Source organism: Vipera berus (assembly GCF_964194415.1).
Source record: "Vipera berus genome assembly, chromosome: 2".
In the NCBI taxonomy this organism is placed as follows: Eukaryota; Metazoa; Chordata; class Lepidosauria; order Squamata; family Viperidae; genus Vipera; species Vipera berus.
In genome coordinates, this window is record NC_138203.1 from 191,340,010 (window position 1) to 191,346,009 (window position 6,000).

Sequence of the window (6,000 nt, forward strand, 5' to 3'; positions counted from 1 at the left end):
TGGAAACTGGGCAGTAAAGAAATGTATCACACACACTATATAAAAAAAGAGATTCTATTAAGTCCAATATAAAAGATGTTCCTATCTATTACTGTAACTTCCAATTTTTTGGAGCTTCACTCTAGTGAATTGATTCACATTGCCAACAATGCTTCTTCTTTTCATATTTTATACTTATTTTTATGAAGAATGTATAAAAAACACTGCTGAAATGAACTTGAAACAAAAAAAATGCAAGTAGCTATAGGCATGATTTAATATTAAACTACCTATGTACAAACCAACAACCACACCTATGTAGTATATATTTCTTAATTAATGGAAAAGCTGACACGATGGGATTAATGCAATTATCAGAATTACTCATCATTCAGTTGCATTTGTGTATGTTTGTGTATATGACAGAGAGAGGGAGAAAGAGAGAGAGAGAGACAGACAAACAGACACAGACTGGTTTATTAAAGCCAGGAAACCATTTATCTGTGTAGCCTAGAAAAAAATAGATCAAAATGTCCATATTTCTTACAAGGTAGGAAATATAACTTTCCAGTAAGGTGAATTATTAGCATAACTTTCCAATAAGGTGAATTATTATTTTTTATTCAAACAATGAAAATAGAAACAAATCCCCGATACATTCACTATCCTGTGTCTCACAAATACAGTATAATAGATTTGTTTAGCAATTTCCCATAAAAAAAACCTAGCATGTTCAAACTGGTCTATTTATTTACATTGTATTGGTTTGCATATAAATAAAAATAGCTTGTGTAAGTTATTCTGGTTTCCTATTGCTATACAGGTAGTCCTTGATTAAAGGCCATTCATTCAACGAACATTCAAAGTTATTGCTGATAGAATGGTACCTACACATGTGCCATCACATTCCCAATACCAGAAGGTCTCAAATTGTAAATTTGGGGCACAGAAGCAAAACTGAAAGAGGGAGTTCCTCATCCCTTCTCAGTGTGGACATGGGAGACTTTGCTGACTGCTGAGACTAGACTAGGCTCCACATATGATCCAAATACCAGAATTATTTTTCAACAGCCTTTGCACTCTTCACAACAGGGCCTGGAAAAATCCCAGCCTGCTCCTAAGCATTGCCTAAGGTGATCCAATGAAGACCACGGTGTTCACCTTCTCCCTTTTCCAATAATCACTCTTCCTGGAATCTTTTCTGGGGGAGTTTAATGCTAGATTCTAGTGCACCCAGTCCTGGAAGATGCAAATGTCTTCTCTTCTATCTCTCAGAAGAGAATGATCCCTTTTGAATGTCAGATTTCACCTAGAGGCAGGATTATTAGCAATTAGAAAAACTCACAAGAATCTAAGAACTCCTGATAAGTAATTCCTTACTGAAGAAAATGTAGGAAGCCATAATTAAAACATTCTAGTTAATGCAGAAACAATATTTAAACTTTTGTGCCTCTTAGTCCTGTACTATGAAAAGATTCCTCACTCCTTCCTTTGTGCAAAAGAGCCATTCTGCATCTGTTCCTTATTTAGCAATGACCAGATTTTTCCCCCCACATACCCTTTCACAGATAGAATCCTATGAGTTTGGGTTTCTTAGGGTAGACTTGCAGCATGCTCAACTTCAGGGATTCAGGAGACCTTCCCCACTGGAAGAAGCCTTGTAAGGCAAGGAAGGTGAGACAGACGAGTGTCTTGGCCCTGCCCGGGGTGTGTCAAATGTGTGTTGCAGCAGTGGTTACTGTGAGCTACAAAGGTTACAGAAGGAGAGCCCAGGTGCCAGGTGTGACTTTTGGAAATGATCCAGTTGTACATATGTGAAACAGATTCTGAACCAAATGTAATAAGGTGGGGGGGGGAGATCACATAATTATTTTACGGGATCGTGATACCACAAAGGTTGAGAAACTCCACTCTAGATTACATCTGATTTAGAAGAAAACGTTGCTTTGTTTCATAGATTTTTTTATTTGCATTAGCCATTGCACCATTCGATTATGGCCTCTTTTCTCTGTTCACATCCATCAGCACTGAAAGGGATGTAGTTGGTTTTGAGCATAATACACCTTTGCTTTTTATGAAAACAAAGAGCACTAGCTTAGACTTATATACCGCTTCACAGTGCTTTACAGCCCTCTCTAAGCAGTTCACAGAATCAGCCTATTGACCCCAACAATCTGGGTCCTCATTTTATCGACCTCGGAAGGATAGAAGGCTGAATGAAACATTCCTCCCTGCCTCAGACACAACACAACAACAATAATTTCAATAAGCAATACTTACGAATGGTAGGCTGCAAATGCAGGAGTTAAAAGAACTCTTCTCTAATGCAAGGTATAAAAAGCTCATATATAAAATAATACTTTAAGGTTATTTACCCAAAAGCAAGAGACAGAGCAAAAGTAGACAGAGAATTGATTTTAGAGATGCTGGTAAACCTTTGCCAGACCAGCTGGATGTGGTTCCGTCTAATAAATATGGGTTCTTTTCTTATTCGTTGTAGAACTTTAGGTATCTGAAACCCTAACAACAGCTATTTCATGAAGTTGGAACTTCTACTGCAGATTATATTTATATATTAAAATAGTTAGTGTTATGTACTGGGTTTTGGTGATACACCACGTGGGTTGCTGGAGCAGCTAACAGCTCTCCAGAAACCCAGACTAACTGTCTCCTGTCCTGCAATTGGCTAGCCCCAGGCGGCAAGAGTTGGTTCAAACCTATTGGCTGCCGCCTAGGGGCTAGACTATATATTGCAGCTGGTTGCAGTCCATGCTTCAGTACAGTTCTAGCAAAAAATAGAGTATGAGTTATCCTGTACTCAGCCTCGTGTCGTCATTCCTGCACCTAATAGCCCACTATTTAACAGTTAGAACAATTAATCAGTGGAACCACTTGCTTCCATAAATTGTGAATGCTCGAGCACTGTAAGTTTTTAAGAAGAGATTGGGCAACCATTTGTCTGAAATGGTATAGGGTTTCCTGCCTGGATTAGAAGACCTCCAGGGTCCCTTCCAAGTCTTCCATTCCATTCCATTCCATTCTATATATATAAAATCAATTACCATTCAAATCTTATACTGGTAAATTGTTGTATTTTTCTCCTCACCTGGTCAGTGCATAAATTATGACAGAGCTTGAAAGACAAAATGGGCTAAGTTAATGCACTTAACAATGGTGTGATAATAAGTGTGACCACATACAGGTAATCTTCAACTTATGATTGTAATGGAGCCCAGAATTTCCATCATAAGTTATGAAAGTGATAACTCGAGGCAATCACATGACCAGACTCAATTTTATGATTTTGTTGCAGCAGTTGTTAAATGAACGCTATGATCATTAAGCGAACACAGCAGTCATTAAGTGAACACAATTTAATGTGTTAAGCATATCAATGTATCCTTATGGGTTGTTGTTGTTGTTTTGCTGGAAACCAGTAAAAACATCACAAATTGCAGTCATGTGACTATGGAAAACTGCAGTCTGCCATAAAAATGATCCGATAGCTGAAATACAATCATGTGACCACTGAGAGTGAGGTCAGAACTCTGGAACCAGGAGGTCCACTGTAACTTTGATAAGTTGCTAAGAGATGGGTTATTAAGTGAGGATGAGCAGTGCCCCTCCCAGAAGGAAATAATCCATTGTTGAATAATTACTAGATAATAATGTAAAGTTTTAGAGCTGCTTTTGACAATCTGACCATGGGGGTCAAATCTGGAAAATCCACAAGATGAACCAAAAAATGGCCAGATTCATGAGTAGGTAGCTGATTACAAGAACGTGCATTGGAATGATCTTGTTGTGACTGATCATTCTTCTTCTGTATGAGGAAGAAGAATAAAAGGTATAATATATACTGGGTTTTCAATGCAAGCTAGGACATTTAGAAAATTTTACTCATTGGAAGGGCTACTCTGAGGTGTATAGTACTTCCATCTAAAATTTTCACATCCCCTTGAACTGCTACAAATACTTTGCTTCTTTCCATTTTGGACCCTCCATGTGACAAAAGGGAAGGAACAAGTTCCAAGTCTATCTAGCTCTTCCCTTTCACACTTGTCTGTTAACCTTGGCAAGATGCTGGGTCATCTGCAACTGAGGGAGGGGAATAATTCTGATGGGGGAGGTGGGTGTGAAGGAAAGTAGATTAGGCCTTGAGAAAGAATGAATGAACCATTAATAGGGGGTGGGGAGATGCAGAAAAGATTAGTAATTCCTAAGAAAGAGGAAAGCAAAAGAAAGAAACACAAAATAAGCCCACCTTGATTTAGCTCTGTGTAAAGAGGAACAGTCAATAATTTTGACAAGTTTTTAAGATTCTGTGATTCTACCCTACAACAATAAAGAACATTCTAAGACAATGGTTCTCAACCTTTATTTCCTCACGGACCACCACCACCCCTTTAAATTCCTTTTGTGGCCACGGACCATGGCAATGGAACCCCAAGATTTAACTTAAAATTTAAATCAACATTTTTTCAAGCCTTCCTGTGTGATGACATTGTGCCCCCCAGGGGTCCACAGACCCCAGGTTGAGAACCACTGTTCTAAGACACACAATTAAGCCTGTTTCTTGATCTTGCTTCCTTCAAGGGCTGATAAATACAGATTTTTTGAAAGAGATGTTTAAACAGTCCTTGAACACAATAAACTTAGATGTTGTGTCATCTAGGAGTGAATCCCCAAGTAATCTATTAAAACCATTAAACACACACTTGTATATATTATTTATAGGATGTTGCCAATGGCAGAAAGTCTACATTCTTCTTCTTCAGACATGTCAGTTTTGTCAATGTTCTTGTTTAGACAATATTTGAAAAGCTCTACAAGTGTTTCATGATACCATCTAGTGCTCAAACAAGTAAATTCTCTACCGTTGTTCTAATCTCTTAGTTTCAGCACTGGAAAACATTTCCGCACTTGTAAAAATATACAAAGCAGTATGTTGTTCCTTTGTACCAAAAAAACCCCCTCTCCCAGCTATTCCATTTGCATGGTAAACTTCGGACATACAGTATGGAATGAACTCTTCTAGAATAATTCCACAGTGTAAATTAAGATTGGGGCAAGGATCAGCTATGACAATATTATTTTCTAAAATTCAGATTAATCATCCCCATTCTCAGTTTAGGCCAGTGATTCCATACAGCCTTCATTTGTCACTAATACATGTCACAAATTTGAAGTATTTATGGCCAAAGATTTAAAAACACAAGTGCAAGCAGATGCTTACCGTAATGTGTGCCTTTTTTTTCTGGTATCTTTAGGAAATCCAAGTATATCCTGATGGTGTGTTGGCTTGCTAACCATAAGGATTTTGTATCAGATTTGCTAAAGAGGCCAGGCTCCCAAGCTGCTCCCAATATGTAGTCTCATCTCTGTTTGTCTTGATTGGTTAAAATGCCTGGAATGGAAAGATTGCGATGTAAACATTACAAAGAAAGAAAGAAACGTTGCTGAGCCTGTTTGATTACAAGATCTACAGCAACCTTCCAAGTAGCATGCCACATAGAAATGATTGGTTCTTATTGAGAAATGTGTTCATTATGTTTCTTGTACAAACCAGTTTACCTTGGCTGCAGAGCGACAGTATAGATGTTTACCTTGAAGTATCACTTCTGACATTTGGAAGATTGTATCGCATAAGATTAAAAGCATACCAGCAACAAACTACAATACAAAAATATTAGATTGCCTTAATTTAGGAGGGAATATTACAGCACACTGTATTTAGATACAGCCAAAATATGTGGGTCATTCCCACAGACATTTAAAGACTGCAAATTCACCTTGATAAAGAAATTAATTGAATCCTTATTAGAAAGCAATCGTCAATTGTATTTCTAATTCCAATACATTCATGCATATCTACAGCTTGTCTTTTTGTTTTAATAAAAACAAAAATAACAAAAAAGAAAGAAAACGGGTTTATAACCCAATTACACAGATTAAAAACTTCTAAAATAGCAAATCCTAAATAGCTGAAATGAAACCTCCCTTTGCTGACATGACATTGCC

General features: G+C 37.5%; 1 protein-coding gene across 2 annotated transcripts in view; it reads right to left on the reverse strand.

Annotated features, from left to right (window-relative positions):
• The window catches only part of ARHGEF37 (Rho guanine nucleotide exchange factor 37), a 63,837-nt gene extending 58,504 nt beyond the window's left edge, over positions 1-5,333 (reverse strand). The window contains exon 1 of one of the 2 annotated variants that reach the window (XM_081318598.1): positions 5,216-5,333. The gene's annotated coding sequence lies outside the window, so the exon portion shown is untranslated. The remainder of the gene's footprint in view (positions 1-5,215) is intronic. The other variant, XM_081318597.1, reaches the window with a different exon arrangement.
• Between the last annotated feature and the right edge of the window lie 667 nt (positions 5,334-6,000).